The sequence below is a fragment of the Cervus elaphus genome, chromosome 20 (assembly GCF_910594005.1).
Source record: "Cervus elaphus chromosome 20, mCerEla1.1, whole genome shotgun sequence".
NCBI classification, from domain to species: domain Eukaryota; kingdom Metazoa; phylum Chordata; class Mammalia; order Artiodactyla; family Cervidae; genus Cervus; species Cervus elaphus.
Window position 1 is genome coordinate 134675695 of NC_057834.1, and position 26369 is coordinate 134702063.

The window sequence follows — 26369 nt, forward strand, 5'->3', positions numbered from 1 at the left end:
CAATGAATATTCAGGATTGACTTCCTTTAGGATTGATTGGTTTGATCTCCTTGCTGCCCAAGGAACTCAAAAGAGTCTTCTCCAGCACCACAGTTTGAAAGCATCATTTCAAATGACTTCATTCTATCCTACAGATACACTGTCCCTGATTTGACTATTCCCTGACTGTTGGGCATTTATGTCATGTTTCATGTATCACCACAATAAATAATGAATATCCTTGCACAGAACTATTTGTCCACCTTAATCATGTATCCAACATTTACTGAGCTTCTGTAAATGCATCCCTTTGAGAATCCAACAGGACAAAACCCTCACCTTCGTGGAGTATACATAATAGTAGGGGCAATAAGCCATAAATAAAAATGATTGAATAATGTGATTTCAAATGATGTGTTTTTTAAAAATAAAGCAGAGTAGTAGGCAGAAATTGACCATGGTTGGAGGCTATGTTACTGATCCCTTCAGAGAAGGCCTTTAACAAAGTGATGCTTAGACAGATACCTGCCTGATGGGATGGAGCCATGCATTCTAGGCAGAGGGAACAGGCAGGGAAAAGGCCCTTAGGTGTATAGTAGCATGGTGGATTGTAAAAACTTTGGAAAGAACAGTGTGACTCCAGGAAAGGGAACATGAGTGAACTGGCAGGAGATAATGGCCAAGTGGCCCATGTAGATCTAGGTATTGGAGTCCCTGATAAGTGGTCTGGATGGTGAATGTGATGGGCAGCCATTGGAGACAGTGGTCAGGACAAGAAGTGACTCGGATTCCATTTAAAACATTACTCTAGCTACTGAATCAAAACTGGTCGGGAGGAGCAAGAGTCAGAGCAGATCCCAACTCACTCTATGGGATGACATTACCCTGATACCAAAATCCGACAAAAAGATATCATGGGGACAGGAAACTGCATGCCAAAATCATTGGAAGGACTGTTCAAGCTGAAGCTCCAATACTTAGGCCACCTGATGGGAAGAACTGACCCACTGGATAAGACCCTGATGCTGGGGAAGATTGAGGGAAGGAGGAGAAGGGGGTGACAGAGGTTGAAATGGTTGGATGGCATCATTGACTCAATGGACATGAGTTTGATCAAACTCCAGGAGATAGTGAGGGACAGGGAAGCCTGATGTGCTGCAGTCCTTGAGGTCACAAAGAGTTGGACACAACTGAGCAACTGAACAACAAAATCTCTTGAGAAAATAGATACAAAAATCCTCAACAAAATACTAGCAAACCTAGCCCAGCAACATGTAAAGGGGATTACTCACCATGACCAAGTGAGTTGTATCTCAGGAATGCAAGTGACCAAGTGAGTTGTATCTCAGGAATGCAAGGTTGGCTTAATATCCAGAAATCAAAGAAGGACCCTAGAGTTCTGAACACATCCACTTCTTCTTTGTTAAAATAAATCCCCAAATGTAGCACCCCTGAGTGAAAAGATAGGGGAGAAAAAGTCTGTTTTGCAAAGGTTGTAGATTAGGGGGTCATAGGTCATTAGAGTCATGTGGTGATTAGACTGCAAGTGGGAGAAATGGTCCAGGTCTAATTTTGTGGATCTTGTCTTGCAAGCTGTCTACTCCACTCCCCAGTGTAGCATAGTTAAACTGTCCACACTCTCTGGACAAGCTGTGCCTTTCTTCTCCACAAAGAATTGCAAACTACAGAAATGTAAATACAGGACTTTTCAGGGGGTACTAGTGGTAAAGAACCCACCTGCCAGTGTAGGAGGCATATGGGACAATAGTTCCAACCCTGGATCCAGAAGACCCCCTGGAGGCGGGTGTGGCAACCCACTGCAGTATTCTCGCCTGGGAAATCCTGTGAACAGAGAAGCCTGGCAGGTTACAGAGTCTGACATGACTGAAGCCACTTAGCATGCACGCGTTACAGAAATGTGGCTTAAACATACACCCACGCTTGGAAGGTTGCATTGTCAGCAGCTCTCGTAAGACAGCTACCTACAGTGTTAACTACCTACAGTGTTAGCAAGTCTAACAAGCTGTGAGTTGTGACCTAAAGAAAAAGGAAGAGACAGAACAAACTTTAGGAGGAGTAGTGAGGGGATGAGGACACAGGGCTCTGGGTGGAGGGTGGAAGGAGAGGAGCAAAGGTCCAGTGAGAAGCTGCTCTTCCTTCCTGAGCTGAGAGGGCTGACCATGTGGAGCCTACAGAAAGCCAGGATCAAGGGATCGGAATCTGCTGGAGGAAGGACAAGGTGAGTCAGAAAAACCCACCCAGCTGTGCACTACATAAGGTTTGGGGAAAGCATCTCACAGTGTATTCTTTCTGTGCTTGATTGCCTTAAAAAACCATGAAAAGCAACAACAAAGTGGAGCCACACACAAACCTGTGCAACCTCTCACCTCTGTCTGTTCAGGGGCCAGCAGTGGCACTCACCTGCTCAGAGGTGAGCTGCTGATGTTGGTCTTGAAAAAGAAACTGAAACTGTGAAATAGTCCCTGACATTCGGTGTCAGTGTTTGGTTTTGGAGATAAAGGGCTGAAAACCATGAGTGTTAAGGTATCTGTAAAACCATAGACTCAGAGCTTCCCCGAGTTCACTTTTCTAGTTGAGGTTTCCATTCTGTCAAAGGATTCCAGAATGTTCCAAAGCTATTTGAGTTGAATCCCCATTACGTCATTTCCTTTGTCCACAAGGCTGTGAGGTCACCTCTGATGAACATTTCATCATTCCCTTATCTGTTCTGGCAAAGAAAGGATTCTATGCCTAACATCCATGTGCGGTTCATCTGAGGTCAGAAAACCTCCAAAGAGTTCTGCAGGGTTTCCAAGTGCCTACAGATTTCTTTCTGCAGAAGCAAGGCTGAGCATTTTCATCCTGACCCTAGCCTGTCCTGTGCTTACTGCAGGATTGGAAATTTCATCCACTTCCAATCTTTCCTTTCAGAGAAGCAGCTTGACCAAAACATCTTATATTTTGGTTAAAGGTACAGTAGCATCTGTATCTATTGTGGACTCTTGATGTAAAGATTTATCTTCTTCATATGGTCATGACTCTATAACCATAGGTTCTACATCTGTGGTTTCACTGAAAATTTAAAAAAAAAAAATCTTTTTAATTCCAGAAAGTTCCAAAAGGCAACACTTGAATTTATCATATGCTAGCAATCATATTTGGAAATCATATTTCCATAGTATTTACATTGTATCAGACATTATGAGTAATCTAGAGATGATTAAAGTGTTGGGGGGGTAATACACATGGGTTATACGCAAATACTATGATGTTTTATAAAAGGGACTTGAACATCTGTGGATTTTGGTATCCATGAGGTTCCTGGAGTAAACTGCCATGAATATTATGTGAGAGTTGACTATTTGTCAGAAAATATTCCTCTAGGAATCTCAGCAGTGAATGAATGCTATGTGATCAAACAGATTTTTGTTCTGTTTGATTTCTGTTCTCTCTCTCCAGAAAAGATAGGCTGCCTAAATTTGCACTATAGGTCAGTTAACTAAGTTCTCCTCCATGTCTTTCAGAGATGATATAAATGGATAGAAAAAGGGAACTTCTAGTAGAAATTATTACTGCTGAAGAGAAGGAGAAGAAGGAGCAGAAAGGAGTAGCAAAAACCACCTCCACACACAAAAAATAAAAAAACCCAGATCTGTGAAAGTGAAAGTCACTCAGTCATGTCCGACTCTGCGACCCCATGGAGTCTACAGTCCGTGGAATTCTCCAGGCCAGAATACTGGAGTGAGTAGCCTTTCCCTTCTCCAGGGAATCTTCCCAGCCCAAGGATCAAACCCAGGTCTCCCACATTGCAGGCAGATTCTTTACCAGCTGAGTCACAGCAAGCAGGGGATAGACAATTGGAAGATAACCATATGAAGAGATGGATGCCTTTGGCCATGAGTAAATTGGAAAATTCCCTCAGTCTACACCATTCACGATCTCTGGAAAAAGAGAGAATACAGCTTGAAGAGCTTAAAGTCTTACTGATAGCCACTGCTTGGCACAGAAATATCTCGAGGCTAAAGATGACTTGCAGTTGGCATCCTTCCTAGTGGCCCAATGACTGTCTCATGTGGTTGCTATGGAGATTGAGTAAGGTAAAGCATGAGAAAGCCCATTAAACTGGAGCATGTTATTCAATTTTAGGGATTATTTGTAGTTATCAAATTAAATCCTACTGGCATGAAAAGTATTTATCAAGGTGCGACAAACATGCCAGACACTTCAAATTCATGGTTTTTATTTACTTATTTATTGATGGGTGTCCTGGGTCTTAGCTGCTGCATGCAATGCACTGCCACATTGCAGTGAGTGGAGGCCACTCTTCATTATAGCACTCGGGATTCTCATTGTGTGGCTTCTCTGTTGTAGAACACACTGGCTCTAGAGCCCGCAGGCTCAGTAGTTGTAGCTCATGGGCTTGGTTGCCCTCCGGCATGAGGAATCTTCTCAGACCAGGGATTGAACCCGTGTCTCCTGCATTGTCAGGGGGATTCCTGTCCACTACACCACCAGGAAAGTTCCTTATGATGTATTTTCATCTTTATTGGTCCCATTGATTGTTTTCTAAGTGAAGATAAGCCCATGGGGTTGCAAAGAATCGGACATGGCTGGGTGACTGAACAACAAATTATGCCTTGTCTGTGAGAGATGTTTCTAGGTGTTTAGGAGAAATTTCCTGGGCATGCAAAGTAGCTGTAAATGTAACTGTTGAATTCCAGAAGAACAAGAATGCCGCATTTGGATTTAGATAACTCTTGAAGCAGTAAACCCAGAGCTGAGTATTAAACACATTTGAACTTGGATATGTCCTGCATCAGGGGAATGGCTAGTTGATAGACAGTCTGAGAAGGAAAATGCAGAAATAAGAGTACCTGGTGAAAAGAGGGAAAGGCCACATTTCTTAGGTTCCCCCTTCCTAACTGACATCAATGAGAGGAAAATGAGCTAGGTCTTCTGTGGTTTGCCTCATACTGCTGGTCTGGGGATGAGAAAGGAGCTCAGGATGGAGGATGAGGCAGGAGAAGGTTTTGAGTGAAGATGCTATGTGGACAAGCTGAGATGACTCATTCAAGAAGCTGCGGAAAGTGTTTCTTCCAGCCTCATGGGCTCAGAGCACCTCTGGCTGAAAAGCAGAAGCAGAAAGAAGAGAGAGAAAGCTAAGCTGAAAAGTGATGTGGAGCAGAGTCACTAGATAAAGTATAGCTTCCTTCCATCTTTTGGAAATCAGAGAGGTAAGCAGGGGGTACGAAGCTGAGGACCAAGACCCCAGGGCCCAGAGAAAGCCTGATGCAGAGACAAGGAGACACACAGGGAAGAGGAGAGGAAGCCCAGTGATGACCCTTCAAGGTCCCACCAGCTCCTCCTTTCAAAAATAAGGGAGGTTCAAAGAAGGAATACAGACTGCCAATAAGCACATGGAAAGATGAACTCAACATAACTAACCACTCAGTTCAGTTCAGTCACTCAGTCATGTCCTTCTCTTTGCGACCCCATGGACTGCAGCACACCAGGCCTCCTTGTCCATCACCAACTCCAAGAGTTTACTCAAACTCATGTCCATTGAGTCGGTGATGCCATCCAACCATCTCATCCTCTGTCATCCCCTTCTTCTCCTGCTTTCAATCTTTCCAAGCATCAGGTGCTTTTCAAATGAGTTAACTCTTTGCATCAGGTGGCCAAATTATTGGAGTTTCAGCTTCAACATCAGTCCTTTCAATGAATATTCAGGACTGATTTCCCTTAGGATGGACTTGTTGGATCTCCTTGCAGTCCAAGGGACTCTCAAGAGTCTTCTCCAACAACACACTTCAAAAGCATCAATTCTTCAGTGTTCAGCTTTCTTTATAGTTCAACTCTCACATCCATACATGACTACTGGAAAAACCATAGCTTTGACTAGATAGACCTTTGTTGGCAAAGTAATGTCACTGCTTTTTAATATGCTATCTAGGTTGGTCATAACTTTCCTTCCAAGGAGTAAGGGTCTTTTAATTTCATGGCTGCAATCACCATCTGTAGTGATTTTGGAGCCCCCCAAAATAAAGTCTGCCATGGTTTCCACTGTTTCTCCATCTATTTGCCAAGAAGTGATCGGACCGGATGCCATGATCTTTGTTTTCTGAATGTTGAGCTTTAAGCCAACTTTTTCACTCTCCTCTTTCACTTTCATCAAGAGGCTCTTTAGTTCTTCTTCACTTTCTGCCACAAGGGTGGTGTCATCTGCATATCTGGGGTTACTGATATTTCTCCCGGCAATCTTGATTCCAGCTTGTGCTTCTTCCAGCCCAGCGTTTCTCATGATGTACTCTGCATATAAGTTAAATAAGCAGGGTGACAATATACAGCCTTGATGTACTCCTTTTCCTATTTGGAACCAGTCTGTTGTCCCATGTCCAGTGCTAACTGTTGCTTCCTGACCTGCATACAGGTTTCTCAGGTGGTCTGGTATTCCCGTCTCTTTGAGAATTTTCCACAGTTTCTTGTAATCCACATAGTCAAAGGCTTTGGCATAGTCAATAAAGCAGAAATAGATGTTTTTCTGAAACTCTCTTGCTTTTTTAATGATCTAACATATGTTGGCAATTGGTCTCTGATTCCTCTGCCTTTTCTAAAACCAGCTTGAACATCTGGAAGTTCACGGTTCACATATTGTTGAAACTTGGCTTGGAGAATTAGGGAGAATCACTAACCATTCAGTTCAGTTCAGTCGTTCAGTCGTGTCCAACTCTGCGACACCATGAATCCCAGCACGCCAGGCCTCCCTGTCCATCACCAACTCCTGGAGTTTACTCAAACTCCTGTCCATCGAGTCGGTGATGCCAACCAGCCATCTCATCCTCTGTTGTCCCCTTCTCCTCCTGCCCCCAATCCCTCCCAGCATCAAATGCAAATCAAAACTACAGCTAGATATCACCTCATACCCATCAGGGTGGCTACTATCAAAAAAACCAATCCCAGAATATTACAAGTGTTAACAAAGATGTGGAGAAATTGGAACCTTTGTGCACTGTTGGTGGAAATGTAAAATGTTGTAGCCACTGTGGAAGACAGGATGGAGATTTCTCAGAAAACTAAATAGAGAGCTACCACAGGATCCAACAATTTTGCTTCTGGATATATATTCAAAAGAATGGAAAGTAGGAACTTAGAGGTATTTTTATTGATACGCCCATGTTCATAGCAGCGTAATTCACAATAGCCCCAAAGTGGAAGGTCCATTAGTGGATGAATGGGTAAACAAATGGTGGTATATACACACAATGGACTTTTCTCAGCTTCCAAAGGAAGCAAATTCTGGCATGCTACAACCTGGATGAGCCTGGGGGACATCATGCTAAGTGAAATAGGACAAATACTGTAAGATTCCTATAAGTGAGGTATTTAAAGTAGACAAGCTCCTAGAGAAAGAAGCCAGGGGCTGGGGTGGAGGGAATGGGGACTTAGCATTTCAAGGGGACAGTTTCCATTTTTCTAGATGAAAAGGGTTCTGTGATGGATGAGGGAGTTGCTGACAGAGCAACATGAAGGGACTTAATTTCCCTGTATTTTAATACACTTACAAATGGTTTTAGGATGGTAAATTTTATGCTATGTTTATTTTACTACATTTTTTTAAAGGGAAGGGGCAGGCAGATTCAGGATACTCAAAAGTGGAGAATGCAGAAGACTGGTGTTCTTTCCATCACCTTGCTTGTCTTCTCCAAGGAGAAAACCTCCCCTCACTTGTGGTTCTGGGTCCTGGTATCTGGGGACTGCCTTATTTATTTTTTTTTAATATTTATTTATTTGGCTGCACCAGGTCTTAGTTGCACCATATAGGAGCTAGATCCCTGACCAAGGGTCAAACCCAGGCCCCCTGCATTGGAAGGGCAGAGTCTTAGCCGCTGGACCACCAAGGAAGGATGTCCCTGGGGGCCGCCTTATGGTGATTACTGTTGAGGTTCCCATTAAATGTTTCCTCACGGGGATAAAGATGGTCCCTGTGAGAGAGGTGGGATGCACAGAATGGCTCACTGGGGCTTGGCCCCCTTGGACTCAATATATAATGAAGGTAATTCTATGCCAGTAGCTCTTCTCATTGAGCGAGATGGAAACTTGGTGATGTCATGGGCTAGGATCCTTGGTGATGTCATGGGCTAGGATCCTTGGTGATGTCATGGGCTAGGTGACTCTTCCCATCACCTTCACATCCTTGCCCCTCCAGGCTGTTGGAGAACAGAGGCTTTCATTACTCAGAGGGAGCAATGCACCCGCCATGATTATACTCTGGTGACAATGTGTCAAACTGCAGAAAAGCTCTTGCTGGAGCCCCACATCACGCTCATTGTTGCTCTAAGCAAAGAAAGACCATTTTGCTTCCCCTGTACTGGAGATGGACGTGTTCATTAACCTTTGGGGGACCTGAACACGAACAAACAATCATGGTGGCCCCCTTACCCTCCAGATGAAATCAAGCCACAGAACTGGAAGAAAAAAACAAAACAAGTATAAAGAAATTCACCAATATTCTAATTTTCTCCATGATCACTACTGAGATGAGATTGAAATGTTTAAATCAGTGTACTTTATTTTTCAGACAGGTTTTAGGTTAATAGAAAATTGAGCAAAAAATACAGAGTTCCCATAAAACCCTCACCCCACCACCCCCCACACACAGAATTTCCCCTATTATTAACACCTTGAACCATGTGCTTGTATGGTGAGTCGCTCAGTCGTGTCTGACACTTTGCGACGCTATGGACTGCAACCCACCAGGCTCCTCTGTCCATGGGATTCTCCAGGCAAGAATACTGGAGTGGGTTGCCATGCTCTCCTCTAGGGCATGTTCCTGACCCAGGGATCGAACCCAGGTCTCCCTCATTGCAGGTGGATTCTTTACTGACTGAGCCACCAGGAAAGTCCAACACCTTGCACTAGTGAGGTACGTTTGTTACAGTTGATGAACAGATACTGGTCCAGTATGGTTAGTAACTGAATTAAGCCCACAGTTTACCTTAGGGCTCACTCCTGGTATTGTGCATTCTGTGCGTTTTGCCAAACAGATAATATCACGTGTCCAGCATGACCGTGTCATCAAGAATCATTTCACCGCTCTAAAAATCCTCTGTGCTCTCCACCCCTGGCAACCCCTGAGCTTCTTACTGCATCTGTAGTCTTGCCTTTTCCAGAATGTCTTATAATTGGAATCATACAGTATGGAGACTTTAAAAACTGACTTATACCGTTTAGCAACATGAATTTGTCTCCTCCATGTCTTTCCATGGCTCAGTAGCTCATTTATTTTTCACTGGATTTCTATTGTCTCGAGGTACCAGTTTGTTTATCCATTCATCTATTGAAGGATTGATGAGCTGCTATCCAAATCAGGCAATTATGAGTGGAGCTACTATAAATATCCATGCAATGCAGAAGCCCTGGGTTCGATCCCTGGGTGGGGAAGATCCCCTGGAGAAGGGAACGGCTACCCACCCCAGTACTCTTGCCTGGAGAATCCCACGGACAGAGGAGCCTGGCGGGCTACAGTCCATGGGGCATCGGAGCTGGACACGACTGAGCGACTAAGCAAACAAACGTCCTTGGGCAAGTTTTCATGAGGGGTAAATTTTCTCCTCATTCCGGTAAATATCTTGGGGCACAGTTGCTGGATTTTGTGCTGAGACTATGTTTCACTTTGGGGAAAACTGCCCAGCCGTCTTCCACAGTGTCTGCTCCCGGGCCCCAGGGGGCAGGGTGGGGGTCGGTCCTCTCTGCCAGGACATCCATATAGATTTAAAGAGCGTCTGCACTGGCATTCAGCCCTGAGTGGTGCCCTTACCAGCATCTGGGCGAATCAACTCAGATGTTACTATTGTCCCCACCTGTTGCTTCTGGGTCTGATCCTCTTCCGGGTCAGGGAGAGCCACAGCTCTCGGTGAATTCCTGACCCTGCTTCCTCCTCCTTCTCTCTCTCCCCTGAATCTATGCTGCCACCATCCTGGGCCCATCCCGCAGCCCTCGGAGCCAGCCATCCCAGGGACATTGGGACTCCACGGGGAACAGGGCCGCCTCCTCCCCTCCATCACCCTGCCAGCTCTGTGCTCCTGGCCGGCCTGGGACGTCCTCCCCACCGGGGCCCAGCCTCCTGCCTGTCTCCCTGGGTAGTCAGCCCTCCCTGCCCTCCTAATCCTGTTATAGAATTGTTCCCCATCTTGTCCCCAAGCATACTGGTAATTATTTTGTTCTTTTTTAAAATCAGTTTCAAATCCTATGTTTTTACTTGCATCTTTTAAGAACCCTGTGAAGTGAGCCAGATGAGATGGGGTTCCTGTTGCTCTTTCAGACATGAGTGAAAGAAACACCCAGCCTTTGGTCGTTAGGCGATTGGTTTAGGAAAGTGGCAGAGAGGACAAGATTCAGGGGTTTTGACCCCTGGACCAACTCCCTTTTCTAGAAGTGCCCAAACCCTCCTCTTTGCTACCTCCGATTAGTTTTTTATTCCCTCTTATCATCCCAGTTTACTACCCAATCTGGCTAATGTTTCATATGGGTCTTGTCTTATAATCCTTTCATCAAATTGACCTGAAACTGGCCTGAAATTGAGAGCTTGGAATTGGGGATTGAAATTTTGGAAGGTCCTGACCATTTTTGATAAAGGCTTCCTTTCAAGCCAAGTTCAGCCTCAGTTTCTGGGGTGTGAATTCATGTGCCCCACAGACAGTCCTGCTGATTTAACCAGATTCTCCAGTAAAATGAAAAAGGATTATGAAGGCATAAGTTTTCTCTACATTAACATAGAACTTTTATCTTTCCAGCCACTTTCTGAGAATTAAGAATTCTTTCCCCACGAATGCTGGCCTTGACAGGGAGGCTGAGCCTACAGGGACACAGCAAACGAAGCCCCCATCTTGTCTATGAGCCGGATTAGAGTCTGATTCCCATGACACTACCACCTAAGCATTTGAATCAAAGTGCAGAAGAGAGAATGTGATTCAGATCATGGCAAATCATTACAAAAACATCCTTTCATGAGCATTTTTAATGAGTGGACATATCATCACAACTGGGAGAGTCATTGCTGAGATCTCATGAAGGTTTTTGAAAAGTATTTCATTGATATTTCAAATAACCCTTTAAAAACATTCCCTGGAGAGCCGAAATCAATTCATAACTGCAAACCGTCCCCATTCCTAAGGAGGGTACCCATCACAGGACGATCGTGTTTTATGTGGAGGAAGGATGCACGTGAGATGGAGCTGCATTGACCTGCCTCCTGAGGCCCCCAGCCCTCCTAGCCTCGGTGTCTCTTGGGCTGGTATATCGCATTATCCACATTTCACAGCCTGCACCCCCCACCAAGCCCTCACCATGGTCAAAGGATTGTGCGATGCTTGATTACAACCAGCTTCCTCTCTCTCCCTTGAACCTGGGTTTCATGGCCGACGGATGAAACCAGATGCAAGCGGCACCTTCGGGTGCAAGCATCCTACTTGAGGACCAGCCTCGTGCACGGCTTTGCCAGGTCCATTTCTGCCATGCGGCTGCCCAGGTAGACATTTCCGAGTGGGCAGTGCCTTGGAAGTGCCCGCCCATCAGCAGATGCCTGTCACAGCAAAGTGAGGAGGTGGGCAGCAGGGAACACTGCACCAGGAGCCGGCGGCTTCGGGAGAAGCCACGAACTTGGGTACCACTCCATCTCTGACTCTTTCTGTCCAAAGTCTAAGCCCCTTTTGGGAGAATAGATTTGCTTTTTGGGAAGCAAGAACTGTTAGGATCAGTACAGAAAAGCAGCTCCGCGTGTTCAGGCATTTCAGAGTGAAGGACTCAGATGCAGCCCAGATTTTCTATTACACAGTGCGAGATGTTTAATAGATTTTAATCCTGGGCTGGATTAGCACCAACAGTTTGAAACAGTTCACTTCTCTCCCTACTGGTGCCTTCACTAAGGCAGCTGGTGGAAGGGCCAATCTCTGAATGCAAATTCATTTCACCAGCTGGTCAGCTCTGGATCAGAGACCTGCTGCTGCTGCTGCTAAGTTGCTTCAATCGTGAAATAAACATAAAAACTCTGGCACTAACATTCCCACCTAGGATTCATCCCCTCTTCTCTCTCCCCTGCTGAAAAGGGCATGTGCACATAAATACTAATGCCAGAAATAAATGCTGTAATTAGAGCCTAGAAATTCCTTTTTGTTTTTTTGGCCTTGCCACACGGCACGCAGGATCTTAGTTCCCTGACTAGGGATTGAACCCATGCCCACTGCATTGGAAGTGCAGGGTCTTAACCACTGGACCCACCAAGGAAGTCCCTAGGATTTCAATTTGACAGAAGTGGTCTTCCCAAGAAGCTGAAGTCAGGACACAGAGCTGAAGCTGATCTTGCCTATTCCTTTCCTCAAGCACGGGGACTTTATCTGCCTTGATCTTGGTCTGTCTTGTCTTACTTATTGCTTTCTTACTCTGCTGAAGGACTCGACTCGCAGACCCAGCTGCATGGCCTGGTGACCCCACAGGTGCACCAGGCCCCAAGCTCAGAAGGGCCGGCACTGGTTTAACACTGTGTGCTTGCCCTCCTGAAATGCTTAACAATTTTGGAACAAGAAGTCCTGTGTATTCATTTTGCACTGAGCCCTGCCACTTAGGAAACATTGAAGGCAGGAGGAGAAGGGGACGACAGAGGGTGAGATGGTTGGATGGCATCACCGACTCGATGGACCTGAGTTTGAGTAAGCTCCAGGAGTTAGTGATGGACAGGGAGGCCTGGTGTGCTGCAGTCCATGGGGTCGCAAAGAGTCGGACACGACTGAGCGACTGAACTGAACTGCCACTTAGGTAGTTGGTACCAACGATCTGGGGTCACCAGGGTTTCTGTGCTATTGAGCGCCTGCCGCTGAACCCCCATGCAGATCAAGCATCCATTGACATGAGACAAAGTGAAATGGGATCCAGGACTCAAAATGATGAGCACCAGTGCCCAAAGGTGCTGCTGGCCGCAACCAGCAGCCCTAAGGAACAGAACGTGGGGAGGAAAGGCTTATGGAGTGAAACGACCAGAACTCCGGGGGTGTTGGGGGGAAGGGGGGGTAACCCTTGGAAAGAAGACCCCAAATTAGACCACTGGTGTGTCCCTCAGAGGAGACGCACAGGAGGTAGTGAGAGCCACGCTGTCACTCGGGTGTCACAGGCTTTGCTCCACCTTCTGCCACTGATGCACTTGAGGTATTAGGGTCGTGCAGGGTTGACTCCATTTTCATTGACAACATGATGAACTCTTCCTCCTGGACGTTTGTCTTCTCTAGGTCTGTGAGGAGCCTTGAACACGCTGCAGGGAGAGCAAGGCTGATATTCAATCCTTTTTATCTGAGATCTAGGAATTGAGGAAAGAACACCTCTTTGAACTCTGCCCAGGGAGAACAGGAGAGGTGTTTTGGGTGGGAGGCCAGTGCCTCCTGGATTCCAGTCCACAGGCTGAGATTTACATCATGAGATATGAAGAATGAAGAGAGTCAAGCTGTGTGTTATGACTCTGTAAATAAACAGACTGCAGCTCAACGTTATACCTTCTTCCTGTTAGCAGGGTCTCATCCTATTAGGACAGAGCATAAATCATCCTAGAATGCTCTCCCCTTGTTTGAAGGGTGGCCTGGCCCCTGAACGGCTTCCCAGGTGGCTCAGTGGTAAAGAACCCACCTGCCAATGGAGGAGACGTGGGTTCATTCTGTGGGAAGATCCCCTGGAGGAGGAAATGGCAACCCACTCCAGTTATTCTTGCCTGGAGAATCGCATGGACAGAGGAGCCTGGCAGGCTATACAGTCCATGAGGTGGCAAAGACTCAGACATAGCTGACCCCATGCCTACGGTTCCTGAATCCCACTGCTTTTTCCTTTTGCCTCCTTCCCCTCTCCTCTTTTCCTCAGAGATTCACTCCCCACCTCCACCCCTACCACCTACTCCCATCCAGTCTCTCCCCCCCAGTCACTGATGCCCTAGACATCCCTCCTTCATATCCCCGCCCCCCAGATCTGAACCCTGCCCCGGCCACATCCACTGAATGGAAGCCCCTGGCCCCTAGAGGGGGTGGCCGCTGCTCCCCCAGGCCTGCAGTGGGCTCCCCACAAGCACTGTCTTGCTGCACAAAGTTCATAGTGTTTCCCGCCACGGACAGAATAGGACCAACCGCCGTCAAGGCCCACCTCACCCCCTGCTGCTCCCCTGCACGGGTCACAGGTGCCGTTCTCCATCCACCCTCCCCCACATCAGGGCTGCCTGTCTGCTCCTCCCCCGAGTCGGTCACTGTCCCTCTTCACAGCCAGGAATGGTGCTTTCCGTGTGTCCCTGTAGGGCTGCTGCCCCCTACCCCCACCCCAGTGGAGAACAAGCTCCCTGAGGGCAGGGCCTGTGCACTCAGCCCTGGTCCCACGCAGACGGTGGACGCCGGCTCGGCCTTCAGCAGCCCGTCGCAAGTTCCCAAGAGCCAGGGTGGCATGGCCGTGTTCTGCGGCCACCATGCGGGGCCACCTGCTTTCCCGGGCTGGCGTTGCATTGGCCTGGGTGCCTGATACATAGCAGGCCAATAAATGTTAGTTATTATTATTTAAAAACAAAGTTTGCTGTTTGTTTTCTCCATCAGGAAAAATTTGGCAAATATCTTACTGCCTCTAAAGAATCTCTCAAAGACAAATGCTGTTACTATTCGGTGTGTTGTCTTTGGCATGCTAATTTAATCCAGGCAGCTATTCATCCAGTCTTTCATTTATTTTATTTAATGTGCCGGTTGGATGCTCCAAGAAGCAGCTGCTGGCGCAGTCACTAATACAAGAGGGTTACTGGGAATTAACACCCCTGAAAAATGAGAGAGGGAAGACATGGGATTGGGCAGGGTGACCCTTCAGACCATGATGCAGCTACAAGCAGGTCTCAGCCGCCGAGCGGCAGGCATCACCACACCAGGCAGAAACGTCCTGGTCCTCATACTTGCGGTGCTCAGTCACTGCCTGAGGCAGCCCTGGAAGAATGCAGGCTTTTCTCGAAGCCAAGATGGCATCTGAAGTTGCTTCGAGCCAGAGGATGGCAGCCCGAGGCACACTTGCAGCCACCTGGCAAGTCCTGTCTTGCTTTCCCGAGACCACCACTGTCCACCGCTTGCTCCCTGGGCGTCTTCATATGTCACCAGGAGATACGTGGCTGGGGGACCACTGGGCAGCTGGAACCCCCGCCCACTCTTGAGACGGTGGCTCCTCCTTTACCTGCTGATGTCTGGATGCAGAGTTCACAGACTGCTGGAGGCAGCTGTTGCTGGTATATTACTTCATGGAGCCCCAGCAACACACCATCCCCTTGGGAAACTGGAAGCCCCGTAGAGCCCTGACGTGCAGAGAAGGGAAGTGAAAGCCTCCCCCCAGTCAAATTGTTCGGAAGGACGGTTTGCTAGCTCAGGCCCTTTGAGGAGCGGATGCCAAGATGGGATTGGACGTGCGAGAGAGTTTGCAGAGGAGGCACCATGCGGATGGAGTGGGATGAACAGGAGGTGTGGGGAGAGCCTTAGGTTTCCGCAGGCCTGCCACCTGTGGTGGAGAGAGAGAAGCACAGAGGGGTGGGCAGGAAGAGTCTGAGGCTGCAGCACAATCCCACCTGAGATCAAGCCAGCCAATGGAGAGTCCTCGAACCAAAGTCACCCGTTAGAAACGTCCAGTGGAGGACAGAGCAGGGGGAGGCACGACTGAGGAAGAAAAGCATCTGCACGGTGATGGGGGTCTGACGCTTATGAAAGAGAATGGGGAGGAAGCTGGATTGGGCAGGGAGGGGCTTCATGGGCAATGCAGACCTGAGAAAGTCTTGGGCGACCCAGAAGGGACCCCAGAGCAAAGACGGCCAGCTAGGGGAGCTCTTCATAGGCAAACGTGCCCAGGCCCCAGAGCCAGGGAAGGGCCTGGTCTCAGCTTCAAACCTGCAGTTGACCTTGAGGTGTGAACAGTTGGAGGCTGCCCACTCACTGCATCCTCGGGCTTGAGGGAATGTTCTTTCTTGACAGGAGATTGAAGCAAACTGTCTCCACCACTGCTGAAACAAACACCATTCTAGAGTCAGGTCCCATTTTATCGCCAACACGAAGTTAAATGTCTGCTTATTTTCTTTAAGATGAATGAAACAATGCCGAACATCTTTAGTGCCTACTTACAAGTGTTTATATTGCTTAAGAGTTGACTCCAAAATGAACTTCCTGGGTCAAAAGTATGATCATTTTTAAGATTCTTGGTACACAGGGCTCATTTTTTTGCTGCAACATCTGAATCATTTTGTGCTTCACCCAGCAATATAAGCTTGGCTCCTTGAAATAGGTCTACTTAGGGCCATCTAGTTAAATAGAAAAAAAATTCATCTTGATATTTATTTATTACAACTTGAATGAGGTCTTTGAATATGATGGAGGCTAGACTTTTTTTTCTAGAAGCTGTTAAACCAGAGGTCATTTGTAAACATTTGCTAATATGCTTCTTCTGAGAGGAGGATGTCAACACAGAATTAACCTGGCCGGAGAGTCACCAGGGCACTGTCCGATGAGAAGAGCTGGGAGGGAGATGGGAGAGGTGGAGAACATGATGGTTTGACCCTCCGTGAAGGAGAGTGGGAAGGGAGGAAGGCGTAAGGGAGGTGTGCTGTCCTATGAGAAGAACTGGGAGGGAGGTGGGAGAGGTGGAGAGCATGATGGTTTGACCCCACGTGAAGGAGAGCGGGAAGGAAGGAAGGCATAAGGGAGGTGTGCTGTCCTATGAGAAGAACTGGGAGGGAGGTGGGAGAGGTGGAGAGCATGATGGTTTGACCCCACGTGAAGGAGAGCGGGAAGGAAGGAAGGCATAAGGGAGGTGTGCTGTCCTATGAGAAGAACTGGGAGGGAGGTGGGAGAGGTGGAGAGCATGATGGTTGGACCCCACGTGAAGGAGAGTGGGAAGGGAGGAAGGCGTAAGGGAGGTGTGCTCCACTGCAGTGTGTTCCAGGGGCGTACGAGGGCCAACATTGTCTCCCAGAGGAGCCCCACACACCCCCGGAGATAGTAACCTGCCTTAGTGGCCCTGCTGCCCTGGCCTGGCTGGGAGCAGTCTGGCCTCAGTGTGACCACTATGATGGATTTCAGAGCCAGCTCTGGTCAATTACACTCCCCATGGTTGGAGATCTGAGAGATGCGTTTCCATGACCACCATGAAATTCTTCCTGTGCTTTACCTACAGTAGATGGTTGTTCAGTTGCTAAGTCGTGTCTGACTCTTTACGACCCCATGGACTGCAGCATGTCAGACTTCCCTGTCCCTCACCATCTCCCAGAGTTTGCTCAAACTCTTATTCACTGAGTCGGTGATGTCATCCAACCATCTTATACTCTGTCACCTCCTTCTCCTCCTGCCCTCAAGCTTTCTCAGCATTAGGTTCTTTTCTAATGAGTTGGCTCTTCACATCAGGTGGCCAGTGCTCGTGTTATTTCATTATTTATATGAGACTTTAATGTAGTTACTAGCTAGTTGCTTGCCAACACTGTCGAAGATATAACTGTCAATTTAGCATTTTCTTCTCAGATTTTTATACCAGCATTTTTATGTATAAAAATCAAATTTATCTACTTTTTTCCTTTTTTTACTGGAGAAGGGAAAGGCTACCCGCTCCAATATTCTGGCCTGGAGAATTCCGTGGACTGTATAATCCAAGGAGTCTCAAAGAGTCAGACATGACTGAGCGAATTTCACTTCACTTTCCTTTTTTTAACATTTCAATCTCAAGAAATAAGGATTTCTTTGAGTTTTCATATTTAACTTTTGAATCATTCTAGAATTTATTTTTTTAACTTATTTATTTTTAATTGGAGGATAACTGCTTTATAATACTGTGTTGGTTTCTGCCATATATCAACATGAATTTATTTTAACATGGGGTTTGAAGTATAAATTTTTTCAAAATTCCAAATCACTGATTTCTCCAGGCAATTTTTGAACAACTCTTTCCTTATCTATTGATTCAAAATGCCACTGTTATGATATATCATATTCCTATGTCTCCTGGATATGAATTGTGTACCCATTGCTATCATTATCCCAACACCACAGTTAATGTTGTTGTTTAGTTGCTAAGTAGTCCCCAACTCTTTTGCAACGCCATGGACTGTAGCCTGCCAGGCTCCTCTGTCCATGGGATTTCCCAGGGCAAGAGTACTGGAATGGCTTGCCATTTCCTCCTCCAAGGGATCTTCCCAACCTAGGAATTGAGCCCACATCTCTTGCGTTTCCTGCATTGGCAGTCTGGTTCTTTACCACTAATGCCACCTGCTAGATGGGTTTAGACCATTGACATGTTGATGGCAGGTCTTTGTTGTCTGGAGCTGCTATAACAAACCATCGATATCCAGGGGTTTAAAACAGACAGACAAAATTTATTCTCTCACAGATCTGGAGGCCAGAAGTCTGAAATCAGGTGTGGGCAGGGCCATGATCCCTCTGAAGGCTCCAGGGGAAAATCTAAACTCTATTCTAGGACTTTTTCATAGTTTCTGATGCTGCCCGCCATCCTTGGTATTGCTGGCCTGTAGATGCATGACTCCCATCTCTGCCTCCATCACCATCATGTGATTTCCCTGTGTTCCTCTCTGCCTCTTCTCATAAGGACCCAGCCCTTGGATCAAAGGTCCAGCCTACTCCTCTTAGCTAATTCCATCTTCTCTCCAGGTGAGATGAGAGGAGGGGGGTGTCCACAGAGGATGCTCAGCCCCACCGGGCCTTCTCCTCTCCTCTCTTTGGTGCCTGTAGAGTCCTCTTCCACTGCATTCCTGCCACTCTGCGCTCAGCACACTGGGCTCGGACCCATCTTGCCTTCTGGGGCTCCTGGCAAGCGGGTCTGCTCAGGAGAGCCAAACAACTCCTGTGCCCTTGTCCTGAGAGGCAATGGAGAGCTGAGGGCATCAGAGGCTGCACTGTGGCCCCAGATCCCGGCTCAGGGCTCCAGTCCAGCTTTTCCAGTACAAAAGCTGATTCATTGCATCCGGATGTCCAAATTCTGTGTCTGACTTTCAACTGCTTGGGAATTTATGTGCGTGTGTGCTCTTTTGCTCAGTTGTGTCTGGCTCTTTGTGACCCCATGGACTGTAGCCTACCAGGCTCTTCTGTCCACGGAATTTTCCAGGCAAGAATACTGGAGTGAGTTGCCATTTCCTACTCCAGGGGCACCTCCCAAACCAAGAATTGAACCCACGTCTCTTATTTCTCCTGCATTGATAGGTGGTTTTCTTACCACTAAGCCACCCGGAAAGCCCATGGTAATTTGGGAGTGAGATAAACTGGAGAGATGGCTGGAATGAACTGGTCCTGGAGTTGGGGGTGAAGATTCATAGCTGGAGAGACAGAAACTCTGCGCCGGGACAGGGTAGCTCCTTACAGCCTAGGGAGCTCCACGTGCAGAGAGGCAGAGCTGGGGCTGGTGAGTAACCAGCAAGGACTTGTTTACGATGGTTGCCTTGATCTCTGCAGTCACCTTGATCTGAATTCACTGGAGCCTGGCTGGGTCACAGCAGGCACTAGAAAGAGTGCTTGGGGCCCCAGCCAGGCAGAGCTGCCAGTGTGGACTATTCAGGCAGCAGTGGGCAGGTGCTTTTATTGGTTTTCTCCAACCTCCTAGCCAGCTCAGTGTTTACACTGAGAGAATTTTGGTATCTTCCTCTCCATCTTCTCTGACCTTCATCTAAAGTCAAAGCAGTTTTATCCAGTAGTCGTGTCGTTGCTCCACATTCACTCTAATACAGAAATGTGCTCATTTTGATTCTGAATTTTGGAAATTAGAGATGGCTTTACCCACAAGGCACAGGAGGACTTTTTAACAAATAATTGGAGTTGCATAAAGACCCACAGGGGAGAAGGAAGCGGAAGTAAATTTGAGTGACATTAATATAAATCTAAAGGGCAGAATAAACCTCCCATGAGGCTTGTATCCAGAACATCTGAGTGTGGGAAGAGATGACATGGGCACTCTTGAGACCTAAAACAGCAGCGGGAACCATTTCAGGAGGGGATGGGACTGAAAAGGGAGAGACAAGTCCAGACCCCGCCCACTCCCACCCTGGCCTCGAGTCTGCAGAGTCAGTGCTGAGCACAGCTAGGTCTGGGGGGGAACAGACGGCAGACTCATTGGCCCCAGCAGGCCACAGGGGCCCTGCAAAGGAACTGCAGCTGCTCTTTAGGACTCTGCTGAGGACAATCTTCCTGCAGAAGCAGATGCTGAGAAGGAGGGAGCATGGACCTCTGGGAGTTAGATTTCACTGGGCAGAGCAAATCCAAAGCAAGAGGCAGTGGTAGCAGCCATGGTAGCCAAGATGCTATCACTAAACATCCCACCACTGAGGCAGCACCCAGGTTTCCCAGGTGGCTCAGTGGTAAAGGATCCGCCTGCAACACAGGAGACACAAGAGATGCGGGTTCAATCCCTGGATCAGGAAGATGCCCTGGAGGAGGAAATGGCATCCCATGTAGACTGGTAGGCTATAGTTCATGGGGCCACAAAGAATCGGACATGACTGAACAATAATGAAGGCAACACGCAAGGGCTAGAAGTACAGGCTCAAAGAGAAGCAGAAATGGAAAATCTTCCTACACTCAGAATGTGCAAAAAGGAACCCAGTCTAAGACCTGATGATTGGAGTGTCATCAATAAACTCCCTAAATTTCACAAGAAGATGGGATATCGCAAGATATCACTCTTTGATAGAGGAGACACACGTGTTTGGTTCTTCGACTTTGTATCAGACAGCTACAACAATGCTGGCTAACAAACAAGCCCAGAACCTCAACTTTTATTTCTTGTCCACAGGTCCATAGGTTCATGTGCAGGTGGCTCTGCTGGGCTTGGTTCAGGTCTGCTCAGCGCACTTCCTCACTCTCTTCAGAACAGTGCCTGACAAGGCAGGCTCCTTTCCTGGCAGAAGAACAAGAAGTCCAGCCCAACAGTGCTGGCACTCTGGAGACCTCTATGAGCGTCTCACTTGCTGACATTGCACTGGTCAACAAAAGCAAGTCCTGAGACAAAGCTCTAAACCAACAGGGGATATAGATTATCCTCCAAGTATTTCATGAGAAGCACTGCAAAGTCACATGGAAAGTCTGGGTGTGGAATCTATTACAGAGGGTGGGTAAAGGGCCCAGTCCCACACGCCAACTTACCACGTTCCTTATCGTTATGAGCGTATGACACACATTCTCCAGCAAGAGTGAAGCCGAGAACCGTTCCTTTCACATTCCCTCTGTCTGCCTTCTTTCTATCAGATGCACACATCTCTAGATGGCCTTTGGAGACGTTGCTGGCTCTGCATTTTTGGAGTATCTCAACGCCGTTTCAGTTTCATCTTCTGATCACATTGCGAAGCCTCTGGTGAGCTGTATAGTACATCTTGCTGGACATAATTTAAGACAGTTATTGCAACAGAGAGTATATTTTCAGCCTCAGGCACAATATGTCATGAGGCAAATGTGATTAAAGTACTGTTCTGTACCATTTCAGAACCATCCCGGGGAAGGGCTGAACTGCTCACTGGTGCTCACTGGGTCCCTGAAGGACACAGTCAGGAGCTGTGGTTGAGATTAGGGAGCGGCCACCTGAAGATAAGACAGCCATGATAGACCATAAAGAAAGCTGAGCACCAGAGAATTGATGCTTTTGAACTGTGGTGTTGAAGAAGGCTCTTGAGAGTCCCTTGGACTGCAAGGAGATCCAGCCAGTCCATCCTAGAGGAGATCAGTCCTGGGTGTTCATTGGAAGGACTGATGCTGAAGCTGAAACTCCATTACTTTAGCCACTTGATGTGAAGAACTGACTCATTGGGAAAGACCCTGATCTGGGGAAGATTGAAGGTTCGAGGAGAAGGGGACGACAGAGGATGAGACGGTTGGATGGCATCACCAACTCGACAGACGTGAGTTTGAGCAAGCTCCAGCAGTTGGTGATGGACAGGGAAGCCTGGTGTGCTGCAGTCCACGGGGTTGCAAAGAGTTGGACACGACTGAGCGACTGAACTGAACTGAACTGATAGACTAGGCTCTTTTTCTCGCAAGGGTCCAGCACCAGGCCCTGGCAGGCCACAGCCTAATAGCACAGTGCAGGGCTGAGAGCACAAACCGAGGGGTGAACGCTCATCCTTCATCCCTCACACCTACACGGAGGGGAGAGGTAGTGGTCAGTGTGGGCCGCGATACATGGCTGTCACACACAAAACCTCAGGGGCTTGAAACAACAAGCGTTTGTATCTGGCTTACTGCCCGTGACCCTCAGAGACTGCCAAGGCTACTCTGTTGCACCTTGCCCTTACTCAGGGGCCCACAAGGAAGGAGGCAACTCTACCAAGTAAGATGTTGTCAGTCACCTGGTGATCCAATCACTCTTTTTAAAAGCATACTTTATTTATTTATTTATTTATTTGACCACGTCAGGTCTTCATTGCGGCATGCGGGATCCTTCCTTGTGGTGTGTGGGCTCAGGTGCCTCCCAGCATGTGGGATCCGAGTTTCCCGACCAGGGATCGAACCTGCGTCCCCAGCATCACAAAGTGGATTCTCAACCCATGGGCTACCATGGAAGTCCCTCAGTCACTCTTTATAAACATTTTTATTTATTATTTATTAAATATTTTAAAATATTTATTAAAATAGTTACTATTTTATTTTTAAAAATAAAAAATTTTAAATTTTATTTAAAAGTATAGTTTTAAAAGTATTTGTTTAAAAGTATAGTTTATTTAACTATACTTAATACAATGTGCTAATTTCTGCTGTATAGCAATGCGATTCAGTTATATGTTCTTTTCCATTACAGTTTATCATGAGATATTGAATAGAGTTTTCTGTGGTATACAGTAAGACTTTGTTGACCCATTTTTATATAATAGTTTGCATCTGCTATATCCCAAACTCCCAATTCACTCCTTCTCTACCCCCATTCCCCCTTAGCAACCGTTAAGTATGTGGCCTATGTCTGTGATTCTGTTTCATAGATTGGTTCATTTGGGTCATACTTTAGATTCCACTTATAAGTGATAGCATATGATATTTGTCTTTCTCTGGTCTGACTCACCTCTTTTAGTATGATAATCTCTAGGTTCATCTGTGCTGCTGCAAGTGGCATTATTTCATGCTTTTTCTGGCTGAGTAGTATTCCATTGTGTATATGTACCATACCTTCTTTATCCATTCATCTGTCGATAGACATTTAGGTTGTTTCTATGTCTTGACTACATGAATAGCGCTGTGAGTGATTCATTCACTCTTAAAGACTTCCCCCAGAATTCATGCCCAACCCACCCACGCCTCCTTTTCCTAAGATAATCACCTTGTGACATTAATCTTGCACACGCTGGGGAAGTGCAAGCTACTACATGCTCAGGGGGAAGAATGGTGGGACTGGCCCCGCCGACCAGTGTGGGAAGGAACTCCCAGTTCTGTCCCGGGAAGAGAAACTCCGGGAGAACCTCTGCTGACCTCATCTGCATTCGCTCCCATCTCCCGAGACTTCTCTGGTTGGACTGGGGAGTGGGACAATCCAGCAGTCACTTAAAAGTGGCTCCCTCTGCAGTAAGCACACTGGGTCAGGGGCAGGTCAGGATGCCCCCCTCTGTCCCCAGGCAGGGGACGCAGTGTCCACATGACGGAGTCCCCCTGCTCTGCAGATCTCAAAACTCTTCCATACGAGCCAGCACCAGGGCTGTCTTGGGGAAGAAGCTAATGAGAAGTGATACTTTGGGGACATAAATTCAAATTAAACTTTTCAGTATGTTTACCTCTTAAACAAGCAAACATCCCTTTTGCTGGTTTTACAACTCCATCTCTATGGTACTTGTATCTTATTTCTCAGTATTTCTTAATTCATAGGGGACTTAGGGCTTATGACTAAATCCCAACAAGTCCCTCTTCAATCTTCTGAATTTTATTTTTCATTTTCAGTAAACTTTTCATCGAAGTTTCGTTATAAGATACTTCACATACAGAAAGATGCACAAATAGTGAACTGATGAATGTATATTCATAAACACACATGTAACCGACATGTAGGTCATCGGCAGAACACCCCTTAGATCAAGAAACAGAAAGTTCCCAGCACCTCAAAACTCCCCCTTATGTCCACTTGCATTAACTAGTCCCCTCTGCCCACTATCCTGACTTTGAACATCATAGATTAGCTTTGCTAGCTTTCAAACTTCACATAAATAGGATCTCAGCATCTTCATTTACATTGTTGTTGTGAATGGTTTTGATTTGTCCCTTTCCATTGCTGTATGAGGTTCTACCGTGTGTACCTCTTCCTGAGCTTTTGGGGTGATTCTAGTTTGTTACTATGATGAATACTGCTTCTATGAGCATTCCAGTATGCATGCCTTTTGGTGAACATTCATGTGCATTTCTCTTGTTTCTACCTGAGAGTGAAGTTTCTGGGTAATAGGCTATGAACCGCCATGTGTATACTTGGTCTCCAAAATGGTTGGGTCCATTCACACTCCCATGGGCAGTGTATGAGACGCTTAACATCCTCACTAATGCTTGGTCTCACCTGTATACTTAGTTTCAGCCATTCTGGTGGGAATGTAGCACCGTCTCCTTGCAGTCTTATGCTGCACTTCCCTGATGACTGGTAAGACTGACTGGTATATGCTTTGGTCATTTGAGAAGCCTCTTTCATGAAATACTTGGTCTTTTGCCTACTTTCTGCTGAATTTGCTTGTTTTCCTATCAACATGTGGAAAAGGAAAGTGAAGCCGCTCAGCTGTGTCTGACTCCTTGCAACCCCATGGACTGTAACCTACCAGGCTCCTCCGTCCATGGAAATTTCCAGGCAAGAGAACTGGAGCGGGTTGCCATTTCCTTCTCCAGGGGATCTTCCCAACCCAGGGATTGAACCCACGTCTCCCACATAGAATGCAGACTCTTTACCATCTGAGCCACCAGGGAAGCCCTCATCAGTCAACATGTGAGAGAGCTTTATATTTTCCACATATGAATCCTTGGTCAGATATATTTATCTTGAAAACACTTCTCCCATTCCTTGGCTTGTCTTTTCCTTATCATCCTGTCTTTTCCCATTTTAGCTAATACTGATGCAGAGCTCTCTCCTCACTGTTTGGGAACAACCACATCCCACCTCTATGCATCAGATGGAGTTTGATATTCTGGTCCTAACTTTTCAGGCCATAATCCAGAACCTACAGACTGGTTTATAGACAGGGACTCAGCACACCACCCTCCCCACTGTGTAAATTAATGCCCACGGTCCACTAAAGTGTGTGACTTCTGAAAACAGGACCCTAACGGGAGATAGACTTTTGCTCAGAGGTATCAGCCATGATTCATATCCATCTGCCATAAATCAGCCGTCTTCAAAAATACATCCACTGAAATGACCTCTGTTTCAATCATGAGAGTCCATGAATCAATCCAGGTCGAGGGAAAGAAGATAAAGCTTACAACATTTCCCCTCATATTGGATTTTTTTTTTTCTCTTTTTGAGGGTCCCTACTGGTTCATGGGACTCTGCAAATTCAAAATGAGACATGTTTTGGCTCTAGGAGAAAGGGGCAAAGGGACAAAATAATTTCTCTTTTTTAAATGTAAAGGAAGAGTCGCACAGACTGTGAATGTAGGGTGGGGATTTGAAGATGAGCATTTTTAAATTAATTAATTAGTTTTTGGCCACGAGGTCTCTTCATTGCTGAGCATTTTTCTAGTTGCAGACAAGAGGGCTACTCTTGGCTGCGCTGCGCGGGCTTCTCACTGCAGTGATTTCTCTTGTTGCGGAGCACAGGCTCTGGGCTCACCAGCTTCAGTCGTCATGACGCACAGACTTAGAGACAGGTGTGATCTTCCCAAACCAGGGATCGAACCCGTGTCCCCTGCACGGGAAGGCGAACTCATCCACTGCCCCACCAGGGAAGTCTGAGCATTTTTTTTTTACATTGAGGATGAGACAGGGAGTGATCCTGGTGCCTTTTCAGTGAGGATCTGCCCGGGCACGATGCAGACTGAGAAGGCAGTGATGGGTGGGAATGCACAGCATCTGATGGGATCCGAGACGAAGGTGAGTGGACACACGGCCCTTGGTGGGCACGGCTGCCGAGGCGTGCACTCAGGGGCCATCAGCAGAGACCCCATTACGCATATCCTGGAGCTTCTCTCCCAGGACGTTTCAGGAAACCAGAGACGGCACATAGATGGGCTACAACACTCTCTTGCCTGGGAATTCCATTTGAAGGGGTTCAGTGCCAAACAGATGTGACATCTTGGCTTTGGAAAACTTCTGAGGCTCCTCTTTCCTTCCCAGGAAGCGGGCGATGCCCTGCCGGGCTGTGGGTGGATAGCCACTCCTCACCCCTGGGGAGCTTCCTGGGAAGCAGACCAAGGATGCAT

The 26369-nt window shown here is 47.0% G+C and overlaps 1 non-coding gene across 1 annotated transcript; it reads right to left on the bottom strand.

Annotated features, from left to right (window-relative positions):
- Positions 1-12187: 12187 nt before the first annotated feature.
- On the bottom strand, positions 12188-12261 carry TRNAG-UCC. Its single transcript has one exon. It is a non-coding gene; the product is annotated as a tRNA-Gly (tRNA).
- Between the last annotated feature and the right edge of the window lie 14108 nt (positions 12262-26369).